Consider the following 17,325-nt stretch of genomic DNA (forward strand, 5'->3'; position numbering starts at 1 on the left):
GCCCACTCTTCTGCTCTCTTTGTCATCTCCTTGAAGCTCTTCCCCTGCCTCTGTGTGTTAAGGCTGTTATTGCCGATTCATGTTCTTTCCACTTCTAAGTTATCCCCTCCTTCTCCTTTTGTGCTCAATCTCTCTCCAACCTCTCCTACTCATCTATCTCTAGCATCACCCTTACTGCCATGTCTTCGATCTCTCGGTGATGCTCTTCCTCTTCATGCTCTCTTTCTACTTCTCTTACCGTGAGCTCATCCATGCCCAATTGGACTCTCTTCAGCTGAGCTTCCAAGTCCTCATGTTGCACTATTAAGAGTTTATATTCACGTTGTAGTCCAACCAGCTCCTAGTTCTCATCTTCGAGCTCCTTGGTACTGAGCTTTGCTTTTAGCTCACTAATTTCCTTTTGGTACATGGCCACCGCTAGGTTTTTTCCCGCTGGACTCTTTCTCAGCTTCCAACTCAGCCACCGTCATTCTCTTTTCCTCCTTGGCTTTCTCCAGAGCTGAGAGAGTAGCTTTGCGACATACTCGTCGTAGTTAGTAGGTGGTGTCACAGTTGTGGGGATGGGATTTGTGGAAGTTCCCACCTTTTGTCGCTTAGGGTCCTACCTTGACTCAGCGTCTGCTCTGCTGCCAGTCTCTTTTGCCCTACGGTTGGGGTTTCCACACTCTTTTCTTGAGCCAGTTCCTTGTTAACAAAGTATTGCACCCAAGCCATAAGATTATTGGCATCTACCATGGCCCGTGTGCCCTGAGTAGGTGTTCTTATTGTGGGGGTAGGTACCATGAGGGGTGAAATGGGGTAAATGGGGGCTTTGCCCTTGCCCTCTTGCACTGTGGTTGGCATGCCTTCAGGCACATGTGTGCTTGAACCTAGGACCTCATCTCTCCTCGGGCTCAAAGTGTCCATCTTGTCTTGTTCACCTTGTTGCTCCATTGACCTATGTTTAGCCAACTTGATGTCTTCCTCTTCCTTCTTCCTCAACTCCTCCTCCTTTTCAACGGCCTTTCTCTTCCTCTCTTCTTTGGCTCTTTTTGACTCTATCGCCAGCCTCTCAGAATCTTCTCTCTCTTTCTTCTTCCTTTCCTCCGCCTCTTTCTTCAACTCTTTCTTGGCTTTCTACAAATTCGCTTTCTCCTTTTTCTTCCTTTCTTCCTCCTGCTTTTCCTGTGTTGTTTTCTTCTTAGACTTCTTTAATTTCCTTCTACTAGACTGAGCTTCTTATTCTCCCTCCTCTTCACTAATTGTCCTCTTACTCAATTGTTCTATATCATGATGGTGAGGTGACCTGTTAGGTGTTTCATCCGCTCTTTCCTCTCCATCATGTGCCTCCTTTATTGCTTCCTGGATAAGAGCGATCAAGATTCCTCCATACCCAATGAACAAGGCTTTGGCTAAGGCTTCTTTCTCTCTGCTCCTTTTGACACTGGGGACTCTCCAGTAGCTGATCTACTTCCAAGGGCTAGTGCTTTATCGAATTGATCAATGGTTTCCCACACATAGCCATTCTAATCCACCTCATCCAGCGAGTGAGCCGCTATGCTCTCCAGTACGGGCATGGTGATCATGTGCATAAGTGAGTTGTATCTTTGGCTCGAGAAGAGGGAGTGGATCACCTTAGCCTACATTCTAACTTCTGAATCATGGATGTCTTGAATGCTTATGCCATCGTTTGTCAAGACGTTCTCGTTTTTCATCTTTAGCATGGCATAAACATCTTTCTTTTGCCTCTTTTCCACCTTTGGTTCCAATCCCAGTGCCTTCTCTACCAAGGCCTTACTGAGTGGAATCTGCACTTGCTTGGCTCCTTCTCCCCTCCCCACAGTTATCGTCCCACACTCCCTATCAGGGTCAGACATCCTTAAGAATTCCGCACACTTAGTGTGGTTGGGCTTTTCAATGTACTTGGTGAGGTTACACTGTTCTACAGCCCTCTTGACAACCTCCTCCTTGGCCACCACCTCTTCGATGTTGTGAATGCTCCTGAATTTGAGCTAGTTGCTCCAAGGGAAAGGCCATACTTTGCTCTTTCCTCTTCCGTGAAGGGAAGGCAATGGGCTCGGTCTTATTGTGACATCTTCAGCTCCTATCATGAACCACGGTTCACCATTAGTGCTTTCCAAATAGTTACTTGCTGAAAGAAAAGACTTCATGCTTGCTGAATTGAAATGTTTTTACTACATAAATACTTTCCCTTCAAGCTTTATTTCAAAAATTTTGTGACATTTTCCTCAATCATGAGTTAATATTTTCCTTTCTTTTCTGTTCTTAGGTGTGGATTGAGGCTTTTAAGATATGTTTTTCCTTTTGTTGTTTCCTTATGTGTTTGATTTGATTTTGATTCACCTTACCCCCTTACCCCCTCCTCCTTGGAATTGAGAAGAATCCTTCCTAGGATTGAAGGTTAGAGGGTAGAGGGCGTTCAACGCATGGGCATAGTGTTTTACTTTTGCATGAGCCAAGTGTAGAAGTTTGGATTATATTCCATATGAGCATATCGGTCCATGTCGAAATGTCGAATGCCTACATGGGTGATGTAAGTAAGGACATCAAGCAAGAAGTCACCGAATTCTACACGACTAGCAATGTACAGTTTCTCCTCGGTGAGGATGCAATCTAAGTAGGGGTGTCCTTGAATGTGTTCTTCCATGTGTCAGTCACAAATGGTCGTCAATACCCTATAAGAGGTTGGAGTGACATAAGTTGGGTCTGATGTTTTGATTGCACGTCATTGCTCTCCATTTGTCATGGTCTGACACCCTTCGAGCTCCCATTGAAGGCAAAGAGCATACCATTTCCTCAAGAAAGGGGAGTTGATGTTAGCAAGATGTTTCAAGTCTTCTATCTCTTGATTATTGGCATAAGCTGTGTGCTTGTCATATGAGGTGATGAGGCGTTGTTTCTGTGCTTGTTTGTGGGAAACATTGGTGGCAATCAGCTCCTCAACTACCTCGGAAGCCTTGACAAACACAAATTCTAATTCTTTCCAATAACAAGGGAGTGTTCATACTTCCGTTGATATAAGCTCATCCAAGAGTCCCAAGTCTAAGCGATTATAGCTTTTAGCAAGCGACATGAAGGTGGCATCTAAGCATCTAAGACATGCAACCAAGTCATCCCCTGTGTTCTCCGCTAAGTCCAAAGCCACAGTCAGAATCGATCGTCACTCATAAGAGGGTCTAAGGCCAGTGGGGGGTTGGGGTTTGACAGAACTAGAGAGTTCAACAACAGCTACTGATGGTGGCCACTTTGGTTGTTCTTGAGCTTGCAGTTGGGCCTTTTGTACAGTAGGCTAGGTTGTGGCTGCTAACGGTGCACTGCGACATTGGAGTGGCATTCATGAGTTGTAGGACTAGTCATGGCATGTATGTGAGTAGTAGACTATGGTTTGGGTTGATAGACTCACTCAGTCTTCACTGGCTTGTGTGTTTGTGATTCTGAAGTCTTTGAATCCAGAGGCTTTTGCGGCCTTGGCCTTGGATGTGTTATGTGGCCTTGTGTGGTCAAGCTTGAGGGCAGCGTTCGATTAGTGCCTTTGGCCATTTTGACCTTAGGAATCCATATTTAGGTATTACCCTTGTAATAGCCTTGCGCTTACAATAGGGTCTTGGGGACCCATTGTATCTTTGACCATATGTTGATGTCTATAGTTGCATCTTGGCCTCCTAGGGCGCGAGGTGGGGTTCTTAGCCTTTGTGGGGTTGTGGGTGTCTGCTCCTAGGTGCCAGTCTTGCAATTTAGGCATCCATTGAAGCTTTGGCTCATGGGCCTTAGCTTTGACTTCAATGATCTGCTTGGTCTTGAGACTTGGTGGGTTGTGATGAAGCACCACCCCCCTCCTTAGACTTGGCGACAAGTTTCTCCATCAATGGCTTTGTAGACTTGGAAGGAGCCACACAGCCCTTGCTGAAAGCTATAACTATGTGGACGTTGCCTATGGCTAGGTAGATACACTGCAACTTGTAGTCAACATTACAATGAGCTTGCTTCTTAAAGGTTTGTCCTCCTAACAGTGACGTTGTGCCTACATCTTTAGTGTTGGGCAACACATAGAAGATCATCACGGTATGCTTTCAAACTCGATAGAAATTGGTTTGCCAATTTGGGTCCAATGATCATGAGTTAAGAAATTAAAGTCGGCTCCCTCATTGATCAATGCATTGAAGGTGCATGTGTGCTTGGCAGTGACCGTTATGCTTAGGTAAGCTAATTCTACAACTTCCTCATCCTCATTGTCCATCTCAGTGATAGTGGCTACTCGTACATTGACAGGGGACTCTAGCATTGGAGGCTCATGCAGTGGGTATGTGGGAGGGTAGTACTTCTTTATGCGGCTCCATTGAAGAAGCCTATGCCTCACCTTCCAGGGTTTTGAGTTCTACATTGCTAGTTCGGCTAATGGCCCGAACTCTGAAAGGTCCTTACCCCCTAAACTTCATTTTTTATTTATGTCCCTTGACTAAGTATATCAGTACTAAGTCGCCTTGTTCAAAGTCTTGCTGCTTGACATGCTTGTCAAACTAGCTTTTGCATGTTGCCTTCTTACATATTAGAGCACGGGTGGCTAGAAGCTAAGTTTCTGATAAGCATTCGAGCTCAACCAGGAGTTTCGTCCATGCCTCCTTCCCATCCCATCTCTCTTGAAGGGCTATCCTCATTCTAGAAACAAAGAACTCTAAGGATAGAATTGCCTTAGTTCCATAGGTCAACCTAAGGGAAGTCTGACCCACAGCCGTTTAATAAGCCATGCAAGCAGTAGGTCCACAAGGCCGCCATCAACTTGTTCTCCCAGTCACTACACAAAGTAGAGACTACCTTGGTCAAGGACGTTCACCAAGATTTTATTTGTGGATTCAACTTGGCCATTTGGATGAGGGTAATAAGGCAAAGATTTTCAATGGATGATTAGGAAGATGGAGAGGAGATGAGCTATCACTTCATTGATGAAGTGTGTACCTTGGTCACTAACAAGTTTGATGGGGTAGCCAAATCATGAGATCACTTGCTCCCATAAGAACTTGGTTGTGGTCCTAGCATCATTTTGTCTCATAGCTTGTGCTTCTACCCATTTCATTAGATAATCGGTGGCGCAAGATGTACTTAGCTTGTGAATAATATGTTGCGGGACTAATGGGTCCGATGAAGTCAATCCCCCATTTCTCGAAGGGTTGTCATGCAGCAATTATTAGGATTAGCTCCATGTGATCCTTACAAATAGGGACCTTAGCCCATTGGCGCTCATCATAGTTCTTTATGAATCGTGGTGCATCTCGAAAAAGAGTGGGCCACCATAGCTGGAAATGCAGCACCTTGCGGGCTGTCGTGTCTCTATTGAAGTGTCCTCTTGCGATTCTGTCATGTGTCTCTATGAGTACATCATGCATTTCATGCTCGCACATGCATCTACGCAACAACCCATCTTGCCCCAATGTATAGACTTGGCCTACTATCAACCGATAGGTTTGGATCTTCAGAATGAGTCACCTAGGTCAGCGGGCCTTTTCTATTGGTCATTCAGGTAGTCCATGCTCAAGCACTTGGACTATGTCATCTACCCAATATGGCATCATGTTGGCTCTAAACAAATCTCTTTCACTAGATAAGCTGAATAGATGCACGTCTGGCAATTCGTCTACAATGCCTTGTCCAGCAGCTTCTCCTGTGGGGATGGGAGACATATGGTCAATCATGTAGTACTGCTTCCCTTTACGTACCACCATGGAGAAGTCAAATACTATGAATGGTATCATGAGATACCTGAAGGGCACACCAGATATGTGTATTTGCTATGGCAGCTAGGATATAGGAGTTGTGGGGTACACAAACTCTGATTGTGCAAGACATGCAGATAGTAGAAAGTCCGCTTCTAGCTATGTATCACCTATGCTGGAGGTGCTGTCTCTTGGATGTCTAGGGTTCAGAAGTGTATAGCTCCATCTACCATTGAGGCCGAGTATTAAAAGCAAAAGTAGCCATCGAGTGATGTGTCCTATAGCACAAGGTTTATTAACAAGATATAACAAGGCTTGATGGTCAACAAAGAAGGTAAAAGGCATAGCCAAAAGATAATGCCAAAATTTCTTTACAGCAAATACCATGGCCAAACCCTCTCTCTCTGTTGTTGAGTAATTCATTTTAGTCTCGGTGAGTTATCTACTAGCAAAGCTCACTGGGTAATCTAGGTTATGTTCACCAGGCTGGCACAACACAACTCCTACGACAAATTTCAAAGCATCAATGTGCACATGGAACATGAGTGTCCAATCTGGGGCTTGTAGAATTGATATAGTGGCCAGATCCTTTTTCAACTCCTCATATGTGCATTGGCATTCCTCAATCCATTCGAATATGATCAACAGCTTGTATAGAGGTCTAGCAATCAATGCATAGTTCAACACAAACTGTTGATAATACTCAGAATGGTCTAAGAAGCATTGAACGCCCTTGTAATCAGTTGGGGGTGGAAGATTGACAATGACCCTGACCTTCGAGAAGTATGTGGCAATGCCATTCTTCGACACTATGTGCCCTAGGATGCATCCGTGCTTTACCCGAAACTGGCACTTCAAGGGTTTCAACGAGAGACGATATAGTCGACACCATTCAAAGACCACTCGAAGTTTGTCTAAGTGTTTCCTCCAAGTAGAGTGAACACACAGGTAATCTACAAAGACCTCTAACTCCTTCCTAAGCATAACTTTGAATATAGTGCATATAAGTCGTTGGAAGATAATTGGCATGTTAGTCAACCCAAAAGGCATGACTATGTAGGCAAAGATGCCCCACTCAGTAGTGAATCCAGTCTTATGCCTATTATTAGGATGTACTTGCACCTGATTGTATCCAAATAAGCCATCCAGAAAATTGTAGGCCTCTTTGCCATCCACTCTCTCGAGCATGTGCTCAGTGTATAGCAATGGATAGTTATCTCTCTTTGTAGCAGTGTTTACCTTCTTGTAACTGGTGCACACTCTAATCTTTCCATTCTTCTTCAATACGATGACTATGGGCGAAACCCAGTCTGTGTGCTCGATTTCATAGATGAATCTTGCTCTCATTAGCTTGTCAATTTCTTCCTTGATGGCATGGGCATGCTTTGGATTCATGGGATACGATCTTTGCTTGATCGGTTTTGCGTCAGGTGTCCTGGGTATGTTGTGAGTCACTACACTCGGGTCTACCTCTTTGAGCTCTACTAGGTACCAAGCAAATATGTCTATATACTCTCGTAAGAGAGCAATAAGACTTGCTTTCTCTTCCTCAGTCAAGTCATCGACTATAAAGATAGGTTGGGGTGTCTCCCCTTCCTTGGCTAAATTGGTCTCCTTGACCTTGACAGGTCCTTCAATTGGTTCGCTTACTTGCCCCTATCATTTGGCTCCCAGCAAAATCACTACCCTATCTCCTTTTTTGAATTTTGTGAATCGCTTTGGTAGGTCTTGTGGTTTTCACTGCTCTTTTGCGTGCGTATCCTTAGGCAACTTCAATCGTTCCTCCTTTAACCGTCAGTGCCTTAGCGGAACGAGTAGGTCCCCCTTGGTGCATCTAGTCTTGAAAGGTCGAGGTATCTTAGGATCATTATCTGAGCTGACTTCTAACTCAGAATCAAACTCTTTGTCTTCCCTAGAAGAGGGAGTCTCTCCTAGTGGTTGTAGCTTGGAAGGTGAGTCCATTCTCAGCAGTGGTGCAACACTTAGTTGGGCTAGGCCTGCCTGCTCGTAGTCAATTGCGCCTATGTGCTAAGGCGTTCTGCTTGCATGGTCTGGAGTCAGCTCGTATTTGTTCGATTACACATTCCCAATGTCGTATTCTATCATTTCTATTTCCCCTTTGCTCTCATCACTAAAGAAACATCAGTCTTCGTCCTCAAAGCTATCTTTATCCGACTACTCACCATCTCCCAATTCTTGATACATCTCTTCTCGTTGGTTGGGAACTAAGGCCCAATTGTACATCAAGTTTAAATTGTGTACCTTGGATCATCACCACTTAGGCTCATCCAAGAGATCTTGGTGTGGTTGAGATTCATTGCTAGATTTCTAGCCATTTCCAGCCAACTTGTCAATTAGATATCCTAGGATCTTAAGGGGCTCTCATCTATTGTTCAAGACTTCAAATGTGACGAGGTTGGGTCTTCTGTGTAGGCTTCCAGCCATCATGCAAATTGGTACTAAGGGTGTATCCTTGGGCTTGCCAATTGTCTTGAAGGCTTGTTCGTACTCCTCATTGTCCGAGCACGGCAGGTCAATGGTAGCAAGAATATGCATCCAACATCGCTTGTCCTTAGGACATGAGATATACTTGGTTAAGGGCCCATAGGATTTCCTAATCTAGCCATCACCCTTCAGCGTGGTGGAGATGGCATCTAGGTCAATCTGCGTAGTCTTCTAGGTGTTCATCTCTACTCTTACAACCTCCATTTGATTGCCTAGGAAGATGAGACAGTTGCCCTAGTCTTCTATGACTCTCACGTTGCGCATCCAAGGTCAGCCTAACAAAATGTCGTAGTCCACTCCCTTCATGACTATGAAGTCAATGGAGAATTGGACTCCTACGATCTTCACTGGCCAATTCTTTAATAGGCCGAATGGTTTCACCTTCATTTCATTAGTCATTGAACCTAGCAGTCTCAACCGATAGGTTACCCCAAGTTTGGAGTACTGCATGGCTTAGCACACTAACTCATGCTCCCGTGTCTACGATTCCCTTTCTTGTGACATCTCTAAGAGCTAAGACTGGCAGGATTGCATGCATCTCTATGCCTTCCCAAAAAGCATTGACGTGCAAGGACTTAGGCATGAAGTGCAGCGTAAGGCTCAGTATTTGTGTTTCTACATTGTGCTTGTGCAAGTCTGTGACAGCTTGCTCATTTGATTCTTCGACCCACTATTTCAGCTCTTGTCATAGCCTTGAATGCTGCCTAAGCAAGTCTCCTAAGATTAGATTCACAGGGGTGGTCACCAATGTATTAAGGAGGTTGCTAGCCGCTTGCCTCTCTCCTAACTCTGCGGTTCTTGGCCAATGGCCTTGACTAATTTGCTTGCTCATAGCATTTGGACTTTGTATAAGCAGCATTGCCTTGTGGTGCAATCGCATCCCTCAATTTTGGTTGTGGGGTGAGATTGGTGTCCTTATACTTGAGAGATCATCAATCTTGGCTTCTAGTATGGGCTCAATATCTTTTAGGTGCTCTTGGGCTTCTTTCACCCACTCCACTTTCTCGATGGCTTCGAGTTGGCGCTTTGGGTCGACCTTAGCACTTCCCTTTTCAACCATCTTTGCAACAGCTGACGTTTCTACCTCTGTGTTAGTGACTTTCTTTCCAACAGGTAGTGTTGTGGCATTTTTAGTTTTGAGTGTGACCTTAGCATCCGGTCTCTTCTTCCTCCATCTCTAACTCTTCTTTTTTATTGAGGTTGCATTGAGATTGCTAGGCCCTGGCAATGATATGCCAGCTTGCTTTGTCTGTGCGTGGATCATGATATGCAATGGGATAGCTGTGGCCTCCCCATCAAGTGTCTCGACACCAAACAACCCCAATGGAACCAATGGCTCATTTGCCAAACTAGAGGATGGCTTTCGTCTAGGGCAATCGACAAAGAGATGAGTGATTCCACACTCAGCGCATCTTAGGTTATCCTTGTCTCTATTTGCTTGCTCCCTCTTGGGGTAGCGCAAAGAAACGTGTCCTGGATGACCGCAAGTCCAACACACAATTGGCTCTTGGGTCTGCCCTCTTAGGCCTCTGCCTCTGCCTCTCCCTCTACCTAACACTATCACCAGTATTGGTCGGTAGTCCATAAGGACTGCATTGCCTTCTTCGTCATACGATATGTAAGGGTGTATATAAGGCTCTTTGCCATTCGAGTCCTCCACATAGTATAGTGGACTACTGGAGTGTCACTTGGTGGATGGGTTACGTAGGGTCCAGGTGGTCTAGGGATACCCGTAGGGTTTATCTTCATCCTAGGGATGGCCGGCTTAGTGTCATTAGGTGTTGGGAGGGCCAATGGGGTTCCCCTTCCAAAGAAGTTTGATGGCCTATTTGCAAGGTATAGTTGACCATAAGGCTACGAGCATGGGAGTCTCCGAGAGGTAATTGACAATGCATAGTGTCATGGCCGATGAACCTACCGCAATTAGTGCAAATTCATGACCTAGGGTCCTGACACTCTGCTGGCAGATGGTTTCCGCCACAATACACACATTGGACGTGTGGGCGCATTGGTTGTGTCATCATCTCCTCCAATTTGGCTATTTCCATCTTCATCTCTGCTAGCTCTTGTCCTAAATCAGTGGCCTTCCCTTTATCCTGAGCTCTTGGGCCTGATCTCTCACTGGGCGTTGAAGCTCTCTCAGAATTCCTAGCACTGGACTCTTCTCGATTCGAGCTCCTGAAGCTTCTCTCCTTGAGATGGTCGTCCACTCTAATAGCTTCTTCAAAGACCCTTGTCAATGCATCTCGTTGCAAGCTCGAGTTGCCTGCCAAGGCTTTGTAGAGTTCTTCACTTCGTATTCCGTTAATGAATACTGTGGACACCGCTCTTTCAGTTGGTCTCTCGCCTATAGAGATTCTCTTGAAGAGGCTCCTCACATAGGTCACATAATCTCGGATGTCCTCTTTCTCTCTCTGCTTGACATTCATGAGTCGCACTAGCAAGTTGTTGGAGTATCCTGGTTCGGAGAATCTCTTAATGAAGAGATTTTTCAAGCCATTGAAATTGGCTCGCACATCTAGACTTGTGTACCAAGTCCTACCCTTATCACCTAACACAGATCGAAAGCTTGCGAGCGTGAAGTGAGATTAGTGAGGCCGTTGGCCTTGCAAACCTGCTCGAATTGCTCTACAAAGCTGTATAGGTCGTCGTTCGGTTGGTATGCTGCTTCACTACTATGGGAAATTTTTATTAGCTTTTAGAGCCTTGCTGACTCCTAACCCTGCCAGTAGCGATGTTGCTAATGCTGCAGCACTCTCCTCCGTTGCTGTGTTATCTAGTAGCCGCTTCATCAGAAGCTCACCCAATGTGTGAGGTCTCCTTCTAGTGCTCTCTCATTCTCTGTCTGATTTCTGCCTGCTAGGGCTAGCACTCTCTGAATCTCTCGCATTTCCATACTCTGGCATAAGCTCCTAGTAAGCTGATCCTGGTTGTAAGCGACTATGCCTTGCAAAGCTTTGTGTGCTAGTTTCCTCTCCTCCTCAAGGTCCGCTATAATGTCCTCTGCAGGTCTACCACGATGTTCTAATCGGGTTTGAGTGTCATATTTGCTCACTAATTGCTAGATCAACTCAAGAAAGTCTCCTAGGTCAAGTTCTTTGTTGCTTTTATGATCTGAGCTGCCCTCTGCCATGTCTAACATTTCATGTTCTGCCAAGTTGTTGATCAGGTTGATGAGGTCAGGGAGATCAATTCCCCAATAGTGTCGGTCCTTGCTGCGTCTGGCTTTTCAGTTGTGTTCTTTGCTTGGTTCTACACTTGGGGATTTGATCACCCATCTGTGTCTTGGGATCTTCTCTTACTGGTGGATTCTTTCAAGTTTTTATGTTTGAGTGAGTTCCTTATTAATTATAAACAGTCCTCAACTTACCTTCACTCTGAGAGAGAGAGAGAGAGAGATAAGAGAGAGAGAGAGAGAAGAGAGAGAGAGAGAGACTCTGTGTGTGTGTGTGTGTGTGAGTGAGTGAGTGAGTGAGTGTGTGTGTGTGTACTCTTTTTCGTGCACTATGCACAATTAAGCTTTTAGCTTTTATTAAGTGTGTTTCGAGTGTTGGAAATCAAAGTGAGTGAGAAAACAAAGTGTCTAAGCGGCTCTTGCACTCTCGTTTATGGGTTTGGCCTGATAAGCTTGTATGTTCTGTTCCTCACCAATTTATAGGGTTTTTGCTACGCCTTTCGCTCAGTCAAGATTTGTTTGGGGTTTTACGATTTCGTTTGATGCCGCTAACAAGGTAGATCGCTAGATAGTCGACTAACGTCGCCCCTACGTTTGCATCTTGCTGATTCTTCTATTCCTTACGTTAGAAAGGTGTTTCAAGTGTCTGTATGGCCTTCGAAGGTTCGTACGGTTGGTGTTTAGGTTGGTCTAGTCTAGAATTTAAAAATTTTGAGAAAAATCAAATTCAATCCAATAGGTTCGAATTGCAGGGGCCGAGTGTATAATTCGGGCGGGCTGAGTGGAATTGGGCCGAATTGGGATATCCGAATGATGCGTGGCACAAGTGGGCTGAGGCCGAATATGGATTTTAGATGATTCGAATGTTTGGTGAGCCAAATGGTCGTGGCCGAGTGGATGATTGGCCGAGTCGGTCCCCGGTCGCGAGGCCGAATGGTCGAGGGTTGAGGGCCGAGTGGATGTGTCCAAGGGCTAAGTGGCCGAATGGGATTGGCCGAGTAGGCCAAAGACAAGTGGCCGAGGGTCGAGTGGATGTTGTGTCTGAGGGTTGAGTGGCTGAACGGGGCTAGCTAAGTAGGCCAAAGACAAGTGGCCGAGGGCCGAGTGGATGTTGTGTCAGAGGACTGAGTGGCCAAACGGGACTGGGCCAAGTAGGCCAAAGACAAGTGGCCAAGAGCCGATTCTAGGACTCGGCCCAAAATCGAGCCGCTCAGATGGCGAGCCGAATGCGACACATTTCTTACTGAAATGATGAAAAATCCAACGAGTTGAGAGATTCAAGGCAAGGTAATCGTCGAGCACTTCAAGATCATATCTATGGATTAAGGAGAAGGGTTGAATATACCTGTAGTGGGCAATAAACTTGTCAGCGCAAGATCGAAGTGAATTCACGCAATGGAGCTCTCTCTCTCTCTCTCTCTCTCTCTCTCTCTCTCTCTCTCTCTCTCTCTCTCTCTCTCTCTCTCTCTCTCTCTCTCTCTCTCTCTCTCTCTCTCTCTCTCTCTCTCTCTCTCTAGGTTTCAAATGAGCTCTCCCTTGGCCTCTTGGCTATTAAACCCCTTCCCGAAAAGGTCTTGCCACTCCTAGTCACTCACTTGTCAACCTTAATCCCCTTGACTACTCTTTTTTCACCGTTTTTCTTTATTTGTGCCCTATTCAGGCCTACTTCCAATCCGATTTCTTAATCCTAACCTACTCTAAATGCAACAAGAATCGAAAGCAAAGTACTAAAATGATTTCTCCTACTCTCCTAATCATCAAACCACCAAAATAACCAAAATACTTACTTGTGAAGATTAAAAAAACCCAAAACTTCCTACCTATCTCAAGCTCCGATTTGGGGATGAAACCCTTACTTTGATGCTCGATTTGAGGCATGCAAGCACTCAAGCTTGAATCCGTTAATCCCGACAATGAAACCAAAATGTAGAGGAAGCTCGTGCTCAACTGCCAAGACCCACGGACCGTTTATTTGTTCAAGCGTTTCAAGTGAACACCTATGGCTATCTCTCACCTAGCCGACACGCCTTCGATCCTACCGGGGTGTAGTGAGCTTATCTCGATGCCCAAATGAGTTGACTCCTCCCTCAAGCACACTCGTAGCTCCACGATTCTTGATGCAAGCTCAAGCATCCTCAAGCCTCCACCTCCAAGCTCCATCCTCCATAGCCACACGCAAGACAAGAGAAAAAAAGAGAAGAGAAGAAGAAGAGAGGAGATGGTGGAGAGCTTTACCTCCTTGATCCCTCACCCTCACACACTCACTCCTTCACACTCTCACACTCCCTCTGTCAAGCACACACAAGCAAGCAAAGAGAGAAGAAGAAGAGAACAAGAGTCTCTTGTTGCCACACACCAAAGAATGAGCTTTCGTTCACTTTATGGAGTTTATATACATGCCCTAAAATCCCTTGGGTGGTCATTCCCTTTTTTACATGACCGGCCATTATGGTAAGTCCCTCTTTTCCATTCCCTTCTACTTGGCCTATTTCTTTAGCCTATGCCCATCTACCCTTTTGCAATTTGCACAGGAGGGAACCTGGTGCTCTTTTACAAAAGTTTTGGGGTGCCTTTCACTTAAAAATGCGCTTTTGCCTTTAACTTGATTTTAGAGGCCGCCCTTGTGCCTTTGCTTGTTCTCCATCCTACTTCTTCCATTTCATTCGCACTTCACTTCTTTTGCTTCCATCTCGAGTGGGGGTTAACACACACACATTGCTTAGACCCTCTTAATTGAAATGATAAATGTCCATGGGAATAAGGATTAGGCAAAGATCCCATTAATAGCCAAGCAATTGGAATATTATCATATTGAGGAAGACCCTATAACTTCCTAGAATAGTTTGAACAATTTTGCGAGGCAAACAACCTTATAGGTAATGCTAAGCAAGCACAAGCATTTGGACTTTACCTCAAAGAGCAAGGGTGAACCTAGGTCATTGCACTCGAGGCCACCAAGAAAGATTCATTCATACTACTCAATTATCTTTTTATTCAACACTTTAGAGAGGTCACTTACCGTGATAACCTCATTGTTTGGTTGATGAAAATTGAGCAATAAGAGGAAAAGAGTATGCAAGACTATGTCTTGAAAGTAACAATAAGAGGTCAGTTATAATAATAACCTCATCATTCCATTGCTGAACATTGAGCAATAAGAGCAAGAGAGTATGCATGTAGACTATGAACATTAAGCAACAAGTGGAACAAAGTCTGCAAGATTAGATCTTGAATGTAAGGAGCCTCTTTAAGTGTATCCTAGTCATTATGAGACCCACTACCAAGTCTATAGCCAAATCTTTCATTAAGGATATTCAAATGAAAGGATTTATGAAACCATGGCAGACAACTTGGGTCTTAACTTCTCCAGTATCAACAATGTGATTGAGAGAGCAATTTGCATTGATTTCCTTCATCGATAAAGAAATTGAGACAAAAAAGGTATAGTTGCCTGATTAGATCCTCAACTAAGCTACAACAAGGTTAAAATGAGCAATACACATGACCTAATGACCAATGCCAAGAAGCAACGCAAGAGCTCTTGAAGATGGTAGAAAACCTTAAGCTTTCTAGACCATATTGTCAAAATGTACAATGCATTCATTGTGGTGGAGATCTCCTTGGAAGTGCTCAAGGTGAGCATGCATTGGCACAAATAGTGGATGTTTTGGTCATGAAGGCACTTACTGCAAAGCTCTATAAATATTCCTAGGCCCCAATCCCAAATTCGGTTACCCACAATACAATTGAGGTTTCACCTATCCATGCCAACTACACATAGCACCACCCTTAGCCTTACCAGCTCATTAAGAAGCAAAGAGAAATAGTGCCAATGAATGAAATTAACCCCTCAAGGATCCCTAAACCACCAAGCATGAGATGTGGAGTACATAATCCCTTTATTTGCTATGACAAAGAGGGTCATCCTATTCTAATGGATTATAGGCTTATGCATTTTGTGATGCTAGGACTAGAAAGAGAGTAAGAAATGAACTAGCTACAAGAAATGATGGCTTGTTAGAATTGTAGACAACCATGACATGTGTCCTTGCACTATCCATAGAGACAAGAATAGCCAAATAAAAATGAAGTAGACCAATGGTGCTTTGAATATGGAATCACCCACATGTATCAGAATTACCAAAGATGAAAAGCTAATAGTAGCAAGGCAATCATACCCTTAATGCCCTTTAGTCTCTTCATTGTTGAAATGATTAATGATGAATATGTCATCCCTATCCCAATCAATGTTATCACAAGAGCATAGAGCAAGAAATCTGAAGTCACCATCTTTGAGGGACCGCCGACCTATGAGGTGTCCGCTAGTCCCAATCCACAACACACCTTTTAGTAGTCCACCGGTAGGTTTCCCAAAAACGATGCCGTCCGGCGCTCCCTTGGAACATCACAGGGTTTGTCACTTAGGCCCTACTGAGTCTGCTTCGCAACAAGAAAGTTCCGGCCAAACCCACTAGGATCGACCTGCATTTTCGAGTTCCTAAAATCAGATGGGTCTCCTAGCAGCAAGCTAGTATTTGTAATTTCGAGTTTCCACTTTTACAGGATTACTCAATCTGAAGCGGACTTGCCATTGCACTTGGTTCAAAGAGAATGGGAGATGGAGGGGAGTGCGGTACGTCAACCCTCCTGTCCATAAGGCAAAATCCCATTCCGGCCCCCTAAAATAATGCAAGTCGGTTCTACCTAATCACTAATCAGTCAATTTATTGTCTTCCTATTTCTATTTGCTGATTTAGAAAACTCCTAGCTAACCGGGACTACCCTACCATTGGACAGTGTCGGGGGTTCCGCCCACCCACTTTCCTTTGATAACGGGATCATATTTAGTTTTTAAATTACCTATAACAAAGTTGTTGAAACATACACAACCAACTTCCTTAATTAGTTCATTAAATCACACGTCCCTTCACGTAATTTATCTCATAGATACGCATACAATTCAAACAATCCTTGAATAAAGCAAACTTCTTTATTATATTAGAAGCTCATTATAATTTCCATCTTTCCAACCTGTGAAAGATACACATAATTCCACAAGGGTATTTTGCCCACCAAGATTCCACCCTTGTAACTAGTATTTAGGGTTCCAGGATCCCATCCTGGGTCACGAAGGGGCTCATCAGATTCTAGGAACAATGCAGGATTTACAGCCAGAGCCCCCTCTAACACCCACATTTCCTACTACCGAGACTATCCCTACTGACAAACCTTTCGCTATAACGGAGCAAGTCTAAGCCTCTCGAAGCGATAACCGTGACCCCCTTGGAGTAGGGTCTCGCCGCTAGGTTGGGGGTAGCCTAGCGTGATCCTTCCTTTTATTCTGTTTGTCAATAATTTCAATCAGAGATCTAGATTCTTGCAAACACAAACACTCCTTTCAAACATATATCAAATGATACAATGACAATCACACCATCGTGCAGCTCATAGCTTCACATAGCCAAGGTAGACCTTATCCTAAGGTAACCTTACATTCTAATGAGGACTCTCCTCCCCTTAAAGAAGTTTTGAGTACATCTCTTATAACATGTTAAACAAGGCATGAAATTCCCATTTGGGCTATCTTACCCAACATAAGCGAAATTCTTTAAAGAAATATATTGTGCTAATAACTCAACAGGATGACTTATAGGACTCTTAAATAGACATTCAATTTTCATAACAAGCATTAGTCAACACTTAACCTTGTCGCATTTGACCATAACTATATCGAATGCACATAAAGGTATATGTACAATAACCTTCGTCAATTATTTCTAACGTGATTCTACGATTTAGAATCTCAATTAATCTAGCTACAATTCATAACGAATAATCATTTATGCTTGTACTAGTATATTTTCTAGATGAAGTTATCAATTCGTGTAAGTGAAAAATATGGAAGCTAATATTTTATGCAATTATTTTATGTAGCGA

This window comes from Lygodium microphyllum, chromosome 29 (genome assembly GCF_053477565.2).
Source record: "Lygodium microphyllum isolate KBCC chromosome 29, Lygodium_microphyllum_v1.1.10, whole genome shotgun sequence".
NCBI classification, from domain to species: domain Eukaryota; kingdom Viridiplantae; phylum Streptophyta; class Polypodiopsida; order Schizaeales; family Lygodiaceae; genus Lygodium; species Lygodium microphyllum.